This window comes from Ammodytes marinus (genome assembly GCF_949987685.1).
Source record: "Ammodytes marinus genome assembly, chromosome: 19".
Lineage (NCBI taxonomy): Eukaryota > Metazoa > Chordata > Actinopteri > Uranoscopiformes > Ammodytidae > Ammodytes > Ammodytes marinus.
The window spans coordinates 20632843-20646160 of record NC_137223.1 but is presented as its reverse complement, the minus strand read 5'-3'; positions in this window follow the sequence as shown (position 1 = coordinate 20646160).

The following is a 13318-nucleotide window of genomic DNA, read 5'->3' as shown; positions in this document are numbered from 1 at the left end:
ATGAGTGGGAGCTGGATCAGTATCAACTGTTTTTTTGGTGGAGGAGCGTCAACGCTAGTGATGACAGATAACAGGATTGGTGTGTGTGTGTGTTTGTGTGTGTGTGTGTGTGTGTTTGCTCTTCTGAGAGAATAATAGGAAATATCGTGATTCATTGCACTGGAGCACACTGTGAAAGAAAAGAGATGCTTTGAGGTGTGTGTGTACGTGTGTGTGTGTGATGTGTGTACGTGCTTATGTGATCCATAGCTTTTTATCAGCGATGCCAATCATGAATACTCTTCATTACTTGAGGAAGATGGAGTCAGTCACACTTGGCCTGTTTTTATCTTGAAGCAAATGCCCTCTATTCTATAATCATATCTCACTTGCTATGACGGATATCTGGATGCAGACATAGGGTGTATTGTATGGAACGTGTTCTGGCAGGAGAATTTATTGGGAGATAATTTGCGGCAAGGCAACCACACGATGGAGCCGGGATTGAATTGCCCGACAAATTCAATAAAGCATTCCGGGCAACCCAAAAAGATCGTAATGGCTCCAATGAGAATGATAGTTTCAATCACCTTTGTGCTCAGACTAATTGTGTTTCTGTGGGGGCTTTGCTTGCTAATTATGGAGTCCACCAACAGGAGGGGCAACAGTAATTATTTCCTTGATTGAGGTCAAAACCCTTGCATTTAATCCGTCCTGCGCTCCCCACACACACACTAAGAGTAAACAACTTCTCAGAGTCCAGTACTCAATCTCACAGCAGTCACTCCTTTACAAGTGATTTCTTTCTTCCTCTGTAATAGCCCGTCTTTCATTGAAGGGTCGGCCACGTTGTCGGTCATCATCCTCAGGTTTCCATTGTGTGAATCAGTCTTTATGAGTATTAAAGGTGGAGTCGGTAATTCTGGAGAATGCTTCCTGTCAAAATCCCTTTTCGTCAGAGCTGTGAATATGTCGTCACGATCCGCTGTCTGTACTGTGTGTGCGCTGAAAAAAATGCTGGTGTTGTTAATACAAAGCCTAGGCTCTGTAAACTGGTATGTAAACAAAGGTCATAAACAAAGGGGGCCCACCGTAGCCGTGTACAGAGCCTAGGCTGTGTATTTACACTGGATTTTACTTTTCAGCGCTAAACCCAGTACGGACAGGTAGCACATCGTGAGGAGATGTTCACTGATTTTGACTAAAAAGGTGATTTTGAAAACAAGTGTTCTCCAGAATCGCTGACTATTCACCTTTTCAAGTGTTTCTCTTGTTTCAAATTCCCCTCTGTATCTGCAGCAGGCACGTACAAGAAAATATCTTCGGGAGGGCGGGGGTGAGGGGGTGGGAACAACAAGATCGATATATATAAACGAAGGAAACACTGCTGCATGTCTCACTAAATGCCTACGCGCTGAAATGAAACTTTTGGGTGCTGCTTGACACTGCAGATTTTCCCGGCAAAGGTGTAATTCTTCTTCGTTCATGCAAAGTGAAGGCGGCTTTTGGGATGGAAATATAATTCCTTTCCCCAGACGAAATTCGTTTTTGGGCCGTGCCGTTAATAACAGTCACTTGTGTCTTGACAGGTGAGAGCCCCGTGCCGCCATAAACCTGCATAGACACCCCCCCCCACCACCACCCACACACACACACACACACACACACACACACAGACACACACACACACACACACACATCCCCCTTTGGTCTCACCTCATTGGGTTTCATTGTGGAGGAGGACAGTAAAACACCTCGGCTGGATTAAAGATGGAGAGAAGACAAGGAGTTCCACTGCTCATCTGGTTGCAGATCTCTGTGAGTTCTGCACACACTATTTGGCCCGGAGCCCAGCAGCCACCAGTCGGCATTTAGTCATCCTTACAACCAACTTGGGCTCTGAAAAATTTAAAAGTTGTTAGTGTAGGAAGTAAAAGTATACGGTGTCACAGCCATTAAAACAAAGGTGGGATGTACATTATGTTCAAATGTACAGTATGTATATGCAATTGTAGGGAAATAATGCCAAGTGCTTATGCCTCTTTATTGTAAATTATATTTCACCCTAGAATAACTGTCTTGGGAAACATAATACATTTATACTGATTGCTTAATAAGTTTTTTCCTTTTATGTCAGCTATCATTCGCACCAGAGTTTTAAAATGGTGCATATAAAAACGCCATGTAATACCCAGTAAGAGCCTACCAAAGTAGTATTCATCATTCTGTGATTCATGGTCGAGGGATGATTGATTGAAATTCTAAACGAATAATTATTAATGTTTCCATTGATACACATCAATGCATTTGAATTATCTCGATTCAGAATGAATAAACACCCTGCAGCTTTAATGTTGAGATGTGGCTGTTTGGAAACCAATTGCGTGTTTCTATACCGTGAAGAATTATTAGATGATGAAAGCTTTTTTTTAGACTAAGACAACACAGTTTTTTTTTACAACAACAGGTCAGGGTCTACATGTCATTAAATATCTATATTTTTAAGAGTTATTGTGGAATAATAATATTCTATCTTAAAGGTGGAGTCAGCAATTCTTCGCTTGATGTTAAAAAAAAAATGTTTCTCCTCAAGATCAGCTACCTCACCGTACTGTGTGAGCGCTGAATCTATAAATTTGATGTTAATGCACAGCCTAGTCTGTCAACCGGTACGTTGCTAGCTATGGTGGCCCCCCTTTGTTTACATACCCTATGTTTACATGCTAGTTTATAGAGACTAGGTTGTATTAACACCAGTTATTTTTTTCAGCGCACACACAGGACTGACAGATATTTGATCATGAGGAGATATTCACTGATTTTGACTAAAAGTGATTTTGTCGTCAACAAGCGTTATGCAGAGAAGTTGACTCCGCCTTCCAACTCCACCGTGTGATCATTCGACAGATTGTGTGAATGACAATAAAAATCGACGATGTCAACAAAGGTGCAAAATGTGTCAATGTGACATGTTTACGACAACTACAAGAAAACGTTCAAATGATCAATACCACAACTGGACTTACAAGGGTTTTATTGTGATGGGGCGCCAAGTTAAGCGTGACCTTCTCTGTCATCATGGTAATCACCGCCTCATGGCCACCACAGGAAACGTTTGTGAACACTGGACAGCTGCTGGATAACAAGCGATATCAATGACAGACAGGCCTCGCAACGGCTGCTTGTTCTTCTGGGCTCCTTATCTCAGCTGCACCGAGGGCTCTGTATGTGTCCAATTCATCCATCACTATCAGACCTCACACAGGTTCAGGCCCGGCATTCACACTTTTACAGGGAGCTAAAGCAACTTGTCGGTTCAGGAGGATGACAGAGTTGAATTTGAACTGTTACTTCTAGACCAAAAAAAATAAATAAAACCGTCTTTTTTCTGTTGCTATTGTGTTTATCAGAGATTTGAACATTGTTATTTTCGTCACGCGTAGGCTACTATATGAGACGTTTGGCAGGCATTGCAATGTGGGTCATCTAGCATTGTAGGGTCAAAAATGCAAATTGTTCAATGGTTTATGACCAAATACTTCCTTAAAATATCACATTGCCATCTGAGGTTGTAGGGCTACAAGTATTAGCATCCTAACATGCTAAGCGGAGGCTGTGTTTCAATACCCATACTTCCCTGCTATTAAGTATGTTAGAAAAATATTAAGTATGTCAGATGCTTAAAAAATACCTGGATTCCATAACATCCCTTCATGATTTATGTTTCGAAATCAGCATGCTTTTTTGGCGGTTCCGACCCACTAGTCACTTCACACGGGAAGTTCAAGGCACTAGTAAGCCTATGCTATTTGGAACGCAGGGAATGAAAGCATTGTCATTTTGTCATGTAGCATGCTGAAACTGGCATTTTGCCAAACAGCTTTGCACATCCAGCAGCCACGGAGCAACAGTACATTCATTTAAAGTGGAGCTCCTGGCCTCTGCAACTCTGGCCACTTCCAATATTCACTTGATTTTAGCTTTGTTTTGGGTCTTTACTTGAAGGAAAACATCTATCTCATTAGCTGCTAAACACTTCATAATGAGCACCAGCTAGCCTCAAAGTGTTTCTCTGCTGTTTGGTTCTGAGGAGATAGGGCATTTTAGAGTGGGCTTTTAGAGCTTTTTCACTGAAAGTAACCGCCCGCTGCCAACTAACGACACGAGAGCTGTGAGAGTGAACCAGAACAGTAGCCTAACGTTGCAGCCGGACAGCTCAGCAATGAGCCGAATCTCACTATAAAGCTCCGTAAAGCTGAGTCAGTTGGTAGTTCTCAGTTGATTCAGCACAACGAGCGAGCGACCACTTACACATTGTCACATTTGTCTGCATTTGATACATTGCTTTTCTAAATTGCTTCCCTTCCCTTATCTTCATCTCACTTCTCCTCTTTCACATCAGTCTCATTTTCTTCCACTTGTTTTTGTCTTCCCTTTTTTTTTTTGCCTCATCTCCATTGTCACTCTAAGGACTGCTCCTAGGATAGGACACTGAACCCCATGTGGGCAGGCCAGCGCCTTGCATGGCAGCCAGTGAATGAGAGGCAAATTGTGAAGCGCATTGTCCGGAAAGGTAAACAATCGCTTTATAAGTGAGGTCCATTAACATTCTTCTGGTTAAAGCTATAGTGCATAACTTCTGTCGCCCCCATGAGGAATTCTGAGTAATTACAACAACACTGAATGTAATGAATGTAACCAACATTCATTTATATGAAAAAGAGTTACTCTTTATAGCTTCAACACCCTCCTCATCACCTCGACTGAACACCTTTACATAGACCACAGACTGCAGAGAAAGTGCTGAGGACCTTGGAACAGGTCTAGTTTCACATCCCCAAATTCTCCTGCATGACTCATACCAACCGCCTGTCTCGTCAGAGCCGGGCTCTTATCCATTGACTGCCTCGCTCTACAATTCCATTCACAAGAAGAATAAAGTCTCCTTCTATTTAGGTGTACCATGGCCACCAGCGACAAAAATTTCTTACTCTGTACCAGCACAAACAACCTCGTCCATCCATGATCATTTCCATGGCACTTCTTTACTCACTTAATTTTCTAAAACTTGCATTTTCTGGAGCAAATGCCTAATTCGAAGCGATATTGTTTCCTTGACCTTGAGCAGCGGGTCGGCATCGTCGAGGTTGCAGAGTTTTATGGACACCTCAGACACATAGGAATTCCGATCAATCTCACGGTGGATGATGCGTATTTTTAGAGCCCCATTAGTTGGCCCAATGAAGACGAAGCCGGTGGTGGCGTAGGCAATGGCTCCTACGTCAGCGCCCCGGGCCCACACGGCTTGTGTGTCTGTCCTGGGTTTGTGCGTAACAGAATGGGGGAATCCACCCCTCTCTCTCTGTATCTCTCTCACCCTCTCTCTCTCTACCAGCTCTCCTCTATGGTGATGTGAATGGTGATATGTACAGGGGGAAGGGAGGGGTTGAGCCATGAGGGAAGGGGGTGTGCCATTATAAGAAGCCTCAGAGGACGGCATGCGTTCAGTTGTTGAAACCCCCTTAGCCTAAGGATACGAGCCGAGCAACCAAAACTCTCCTGTATAGCAACGGAAGCAGGACTCCCAGAGGCCGTCTTTACGTCACACATACAGGTAAGGAAGGTGCTCGAGAAAGAGTGACTTTTTTTCTTTTTTCTTTTTGTCATCTTGAGTGTGAGCCTGTATACCTGTGTGTAGAGATTGCGCAGTTCAAACGGATGAGAGCTGGGAAAAGACACTTGTTTGCAGATGAGGAAAAACTGTTAATTAGGGAAAGGATTTCGCTGCCAGCTCCTCTGGGGGGAAACTGTTGTTGGAGGAAAATTAAAGCACTGTTAGGATTTTCTCACTCTTCCTCGTTCCTCTCTTCTTATCGAGTCCGTTGTTCCTGCTTTTATCTGTTTTCTTCCATTTTGGATTTTTGACCTCGGAGGTGAGTCTGTAAACAACCCTCCTCACCTGGAGTCACATCATTATTATTTTTTTCCATTACTGTGTTGTTTGTCTCCCTGTGGCTCTGAACGCACCGCAGTCAGCGTCAACAGGCGCCCACATCCCACCTGATAACTACTTAATTAACAAGAGAGGAAGTCTCAGATTGTGCTGGTAACGCAGTGAGTCAGTCACGCAGCACTTTGTAGTGTGTGTGTGTACTTGAAATTAATCTAACACAAGGGGACATGATAAATTGGATGAAGAAATATAATACTATAAAACAAATTAAAAAATTGTTTAAACATCCCCCCAGTCCTTAGCTCTTTCTAGTTAAACTGAATTTACAGCACTGCTAGATTACAAGCCAGTGAATGCCACTCCAAAATCATCTTTTGATTGATCCTGGAGTATTGTACGTCAGATTTAAAGCATCTACCGAAAGCTTCAAAGAAACAATGACCAAAGCTATTTTATCCTTTAGCACCAGTGTCAAGTATACTAAGAAGAAGGAAAAAAAAGCCGGTGAAGTGAATCGGTTAAACGTCGTTATTATGCGGAGCGCATGATAATGATGATTTTAATGATAATGGTAATGAATGTGCATAATCTTTTCCCATTATCAGTAAAGACGACACTTACGCAGACAGGGGAGAAAATGGGTGGTTAATGTGCCATCCACAGATAGTTGACTCCACACTGGGGAAATGTTATATGAAGAATGTAATGGGACATGTTTACAGGACACAGTCGGATACAGTGTTTTAGAAGGTGCTTCAGAATAACCGGATTAAACTATTCGATTAGGTTACAATCAGCCAATATATTATTTATGTTGGGTTTTCCCCCCATTTTGAATTCATTTTGTGAAACAAATGCATGGCATAAAAAAAGGAAAGCCCTTGTTGTCTGATAAAAGGAAAATGTTTTAGTGCTTATGTTCCTTCCAGCCTACAGATGGTTTCAAATCAAACACCCCCAAATACCTATTAAAAATCCTCAAAATATTTGGTTGTTTTAATGAATCAAATCCAATTATGCAGAGGGTCTATACAATCACCCATCTTATTTTTTTCTCCTATATCCTATTCATGCGTCATGTTATTGGCAAAGAATGTCACGATTCCAATTGCATTTTGATTATTCGGTCTGGTAGAAAAATAACAAAAAAATCCGCTTGCTTTTCCAGTACATCGTGAACTCTCTATAATCAGCTAAAAAAAAAAGCTATTAAGATCTCTGCGGCTTCCAAGAAGATTGCACTGATTATCCTGTTTACATGTTTTTTTTGGGCCTCTCCTTCAATATTCATTCAGTCACGCTTTAAGTGTTCTTGCGTATACACAGAAATCCTCCACCCAATCTGAGATACTTATTTACTGAGGGATAAGAACAGCAAACTTGCCAGATATTTACAGTACAGTATTTTGCAGTTCATCACTTTTTCCAGCTACACTGTCCTCACCTTGAAAGTGAAAAGTATAGGGGAGCTGGTCTGCTCTGTGCTAGATTGCTTTCCAACTGTGTCTCTGTGTCCAATGGATTAGTGAAGGTGTCAACGCAGCTTAACAGCAACAGGATCAATGATGACACCATGTCAGCTGCAGAATTTCAGCGTTTACAGACTGGTGGCTGGTGCGATGGAACAATGCAGGGCTGAGTGCACCAGTAAGGGGCGTGATTTACCCCACTGTAAACCTTTGTTTTCCAAAGGTCGGCAATGGATTTGACTTTGATGATTGGCTTTTTTTCTTCTTCCTTTTTTGGAATGCATTTTTTCTCAAAGAGAGTATCAAAAAAGATAGCTATATAACCTTAACTCTTTCTGTAACCTTTGGGAAATGATAAAGAGGTGTCATCCCACTTCCTTTTGAAAGCACCCATCACCCAAAGACTCCCACACATCTAACCCCGCATCTGCTCCAGCCTGTGACAGCTCATCAGCCCAACTGAAAGGCATTGTGTCTGCACTGCACTGCTCTCTCTCTCTCTCTCTCTCTCTCTCTCTCTCTCTCTCTCTCTCTCTCTCTCTCTCTCTCTCTCTCTCTCTCTCTCTGCTATCATCCAAGTTAACCTGCGAGGGGGAAGAACATAATTTTGGGGCTATGAACGTTGCTTCACAGGGACTAAATGTCCCCCTCTGACGCCGGGTATGATTGAGATGTCCCCCAGTTGAGCGTTGTCTCCCCTCAGGTGCGAATGTGCACCCAATTAAACGAAACCCTGCGAGTGCAAATTATGGAAACAATGGTAATCATATGCTCAATTGATTTGATATGGTGGTGCCTCGAAAAGGAAGCCAATATGGATATTAACGGTATCATATCTCCACTTAATATTCGTAAGAATGTGTGTGTGTGTGACTGTAATGGCCTATGCGGGATATCAGGAGTAAAACGTTAAAAAGAAAAAAAAAGGACGCATGCAGTTTATCACATTTTCACTCAATTTGTGTGCTCTGCAGTGGCCACGAGATAAGCCTTCTTAAAAGCATATAGTTATACAGTAGCAGGAACCCTGATTCTTCCACTAGATATGATTACAGGAAGATGAAAATAATTTAAGAGATAGGAGCAATAAAAAGTGACTCAGTCTCTGGCGTGTAATTGGCACGTTATCTTGATATCTTCTTTAAATGCTTCAATTTAGCCGCATTAACTGCATCGTCGTGACCTCAACGCCCTTAGCTCTTGACCTCTTTCCCGTTCTGATCCTCATAATCTGTCAATTCTGCTTCAGTGTGACAATAATAACTACACATGAATGCGTCATGGAGGCAGATAATAGGCGCATGCAATCATGAAATCTGGTGCAGCTGTGGCAGACACGACTCAATCGGATTAACGGAATCCTCTCACACAAGAAATGTTTAGGCTCCTTCTTGCAAAGAAAGGACACTTCTGCAAGCACACCTTCTCCTGGTCCTCTGCACTCTCCATTGTTTGTCTGTGGCTGTGCAGGCTGGATTTAGACTGCTGTGTGAGAGAGGATCCAGTGGCTGTGTGTGTGTGTGTGTGTGTGTGTGTGTGTGTGTGTGTGTGTGTGTGTGTGTGTGTGTGTGTATCCTCAGACTGGAGGCTTTTGGAGAAGGGACTTGTATTCTGTCTTGTTTTGGACAGTGGTCATATACTTGGTATGGATTTCAGTGGTATTGCATAATCCTTTGGTTCCCCTCTGGGCTTCAATGTGAGTTAAGAGTTGGTCCAGGGCCGTGGAATGACAAAAAAATATATATATTAAAATGGAAAGGCAGCATCGGTTTTGACAAATGATGAAATGATGAAGTCATTTCTCGAGGAAAGTTGTCACACACGTGGGGATTTTCTTCTTTTCTGTTGAATGTTTTGGACTGCTGCTCAGAAAAATCTATTGATTTCAAGACGTCAGTTTTTGAACATGCAAAATTTAGGATTTTAGCTGATTTTGGATTACACAATGAAAAACAGTTAAACACTGTGCATGCAAATTTGTATATGGCAGTAACAGGTCTGGTTTTAGAAGTGGCTGGACAACCACCAATAGGGCAGCCAGTACAGCCAGTACACAGCCTGAAGGTGAAAGCCAGGGCATTGCTGCAGGTGCATCAAAATAAATAAAGGCTGGACAGTGTGACCACAATGCTCAGAGAAATCTCAGTTTGAAAATTAACCCGACCAGTGGTAAATTATGCCCTTGATTATTTGCGCTACATTGTGTAAACAGGAACTCTTCTCCATACATCTAGGAAGCAGAATAACCAAAAAGCTATTTTGAAAACGATTCAATTAATGTTGGAATGTTTAAATGAGTTTGTTGAGTACTGTCTAATAGCAGGCAATCAGTGACCTTTGAGAGATACAGTATTTTATGTCAAGAGGCTGGCCTGATGAGTCACCCGTTGATGAGCACTAATATGCTGCAGGGAACCTGATTTAAATGACTTCATGGTCTAAGATCTAGTATGAGCACAACCACTTAGCATACAACTCGTATAAAGTTAACAGCCCTTTGCAGTGATGATTCTAGCTGTAAAAGTGGGAAAAGAAGAAACTTAAATTTGTATTACTGTGTGCAGTGCTATCACACACATCCTTCCATTTTCTAAACCACTTATTTCATCGCAGGAGGAAAGGAGGCACATACTTGACAACTCGCCAGACGGTATAGCCCTTTTTTGATAACAGAAAGCTACCGCTTGTTTATGCTGTACATTGGACACAAAAGATTTGAATGACACTAGAGAACAGGAATATAAGGAAGGATTGTGAAGTTCAACAAGAAGAAGAGGGGGATGAGGACAAGGCTGTCCAGTCCATGACTAACTGTTAAGTTTTCAGTGGTGTGGGTTATCAAATGAATCATATTTTTTCTTTCGCTTTCAGCCACTTCCCCGCTGGCCCTTGCAGCAGCTGGTGGTTTGCTCAGTTATCACTGAAAGGAGCTCATTACTTTCTACCAAATACAAGTGCTAACCAAGGTGAGGCCTTGGTTGATGAGATATCAGCCCCAGAGACATCTGACTTCCGCCCAACACAAATCATGGGCTTTTGTTCATAGTTCTCATTAAAATGGTAAATGGACTCTTATAAGAGCACTTGTATAGCACTTTTCACAGATTGTCTCAGACTCAAAGTACTTTACATACACTGTAAATAATAACCAGGATTTCACAATATTTAACTATAAAATTTGACAATAAATTACTGTGAAATCCCTTTACAGGCTCTAACTGTAATGTTCACAATATAATTCTGTAATTTCAAATGTTACTGTTATTTACTGTGATATTTGCATTACAAGGATTTCACAACATGTTACTGTAATTTTCCACAGTTAAATACTGTATTCAGACCATTCCCTGTGTAGTTTTGCCTCATTCACCCATTCATACAGTGATGGCAGCACCTAACACACAGGGTGCAAGGCAATTTGAGGTTCATTGTCTTGCTCAGGGACACTTCAACATGTGGCAACCAAACCTGCAATCCCGTGGACGACTGCCCATACCTGCTTAGCCAAAGCTCCACAGCTTAGAAAATGCTTTCTAAAGTTTAACAGGAATCTGTCTTTCCACCAGAAACACTCAATCTGTTAATGTGGTTAGTCCACAGCACAGTTTTCACTGGAAACTTTATACTTAAGCAACAGTCCCTTTGAATATTTATTCTGAGCACCTCATACATTATGTTTTATATGAATTAGATTTGCCAACAATGTATTTCTGAAAAACAAAAGTGCTGCCAGGATTACATTTCAGGCAATATTGTATGTTTCAGTGAAATGAAGTATTTTTCTGTATTAGCCCACAATCAATCATTAATCTCAACTGAGTGCTTTCGTTGCCCAAACATAAAGGAGAATAATGCTTCAGTTGCCATGAGCAGATATTATATTGCACACATGAATACTGTTGGTGAAAAGAATAAAACGTTTTGTCAGTGAACATTTCACTTTCAACATGTTCAGTCCAAACGTATTTACTGTAAAAGAATAGTGCTATATTTCTAATTATAGTAACATTTAGACATCATTTCTAGGAGACAGGGTTGTAATTAAAATGACAAAAAAAAATGTTTAGCCTTGCAGATTTGTTCAGGCTTTAAAAAAAGATGCATCTCTGCTCTACACAGTGGAGGAGACTGGAAGTCTAATTTATTTTTTCAGTAAAAATGTCCCTGGATAATTGGCAGACCTTGGTAAAAACAGTTTTTCAAAAGCACCACTTTCTGCCGAAGAAATGAGATGAGAGTGCTGTGCTGTGGGATTGGAGAAAACATTTTCTGAGTTTCACAAAAAAAAAATATATAAATCCATTTACCACCGTTGTACCATGGTGGAGGGGAACATTTGGTGGAGGGGAACATTTTCAAAAACCTGTACCAAAAACTCAAAATCTTTCAGATAATTGTATCAGGCCCAAATTTGAAAAAGCTATGAATTTTTTGATCGGAATTATAAGGCCTGACTTCTCAGATCAACACATTTCCAAACGCGATTACAGAATGTATGGTGACGAAACACTCTTGAATCCAATCAGGTTATAAAGAATGAATCAGGTACCACTAACGGCCCATGAGATGTAATACATAGAACAGGAATTTCAATCATTTTCCCTCCTAAAAATTGCCCATATCATATGCGATCCATATTTGGTGGCTCTTACCTCAAGCTTGGCCTTAAAGAAATAGTGCGTAACTAATGTTGCCCCCATGAGGATTTCTGAGTAATTACAACACTGTCTGCACTTCTACAGTACATGAGGTAAGCCTTCGGTTATGGCACACGGATTTTATTCCTTGAGCTGTACGTCCAGGTTTTTGCTTAGCAGTAGAATCATCAACTAAAGCTAAGAAAAGATCTTAGCCATATTTCACGGATGTGGAAATGGAGAAACAATGGACCATGAGGGAGAGAGGCAGTGTTGCAGCGAGAGCAGAGCAACAAGAACAGGGAAAGTGGATGTATAAGAGGGAGCAAGGAGGAAACAGAGAGAGACAGAGAGGGACCCCTAGGTTATCTGTGCATTAGCAGACTCCTTTGTGTGTTGCCTCATGCAGTCGGCTAATGGACGAGATAGAGTGAGTCAGAGCACCCAGCTTTTCTTCTCCACCACTCACATTGGGAAACCTCGGCTGCCTCTTCCACCCCTTCATGAATATGGCTAATACAAAATTATCCCAGCGCTATAGCTTTATTAGTACACTTCACTTTGCAACTTTGTACCAGGTGCACAGGCCCCATCCATTCAGCTGTTGTTTAGCTTCGAACACAAACAGCTGTCTTTATTTAGGGACTGTACAGAAAGTCCTGGGGTTGGAAGGGGGGGCTGTATGTAATATTTAATTTTTGAAAAGCATGTTGTTATTTATGTCTACTTTAAACCCCGTCCTTGGCTCAACTCATGACTATAACAAACTCAAGACATTTTTGGGGGGGCATAACTACCTTTCATTCAACAACAACAACAACAACAACAAAAAATACAGAAATAAATAACACCTTTCCCTAAAGGGGCAGGATGACTATTTCCTTCTCTTTTAGATGTATTTAAGCCTTGTACAAAAAAAATGCACTCAGAAAGAAACCCCAAATGAATGAGAACAGTGGTCCCTTTTATGAATTCAATGCACTGATTGATTCAAAGTTTAAATTTTTTTTACCTGAAAACACGTCACATTTTTCAGGGTCTTAGTTAACCCTAATGGAAGCACAAAACTGTGTTGTTTGTTTGGGAAAGAACTGGGTAAAAGCATTTATTTGTGCGAGATGGAAAGACTCATCTAAAAGTGGAGGGACTTCAGGCACTTCACTATAATCCATTTTTTTTCTTTTTCGCTTTCATTAAAAAGGGCCAGGTTGTTTTCATTTGCGACTGATGGAGATCTATTTTCAAATGAAACTTCCTATTATGAGTTGCCAGCCTCATGG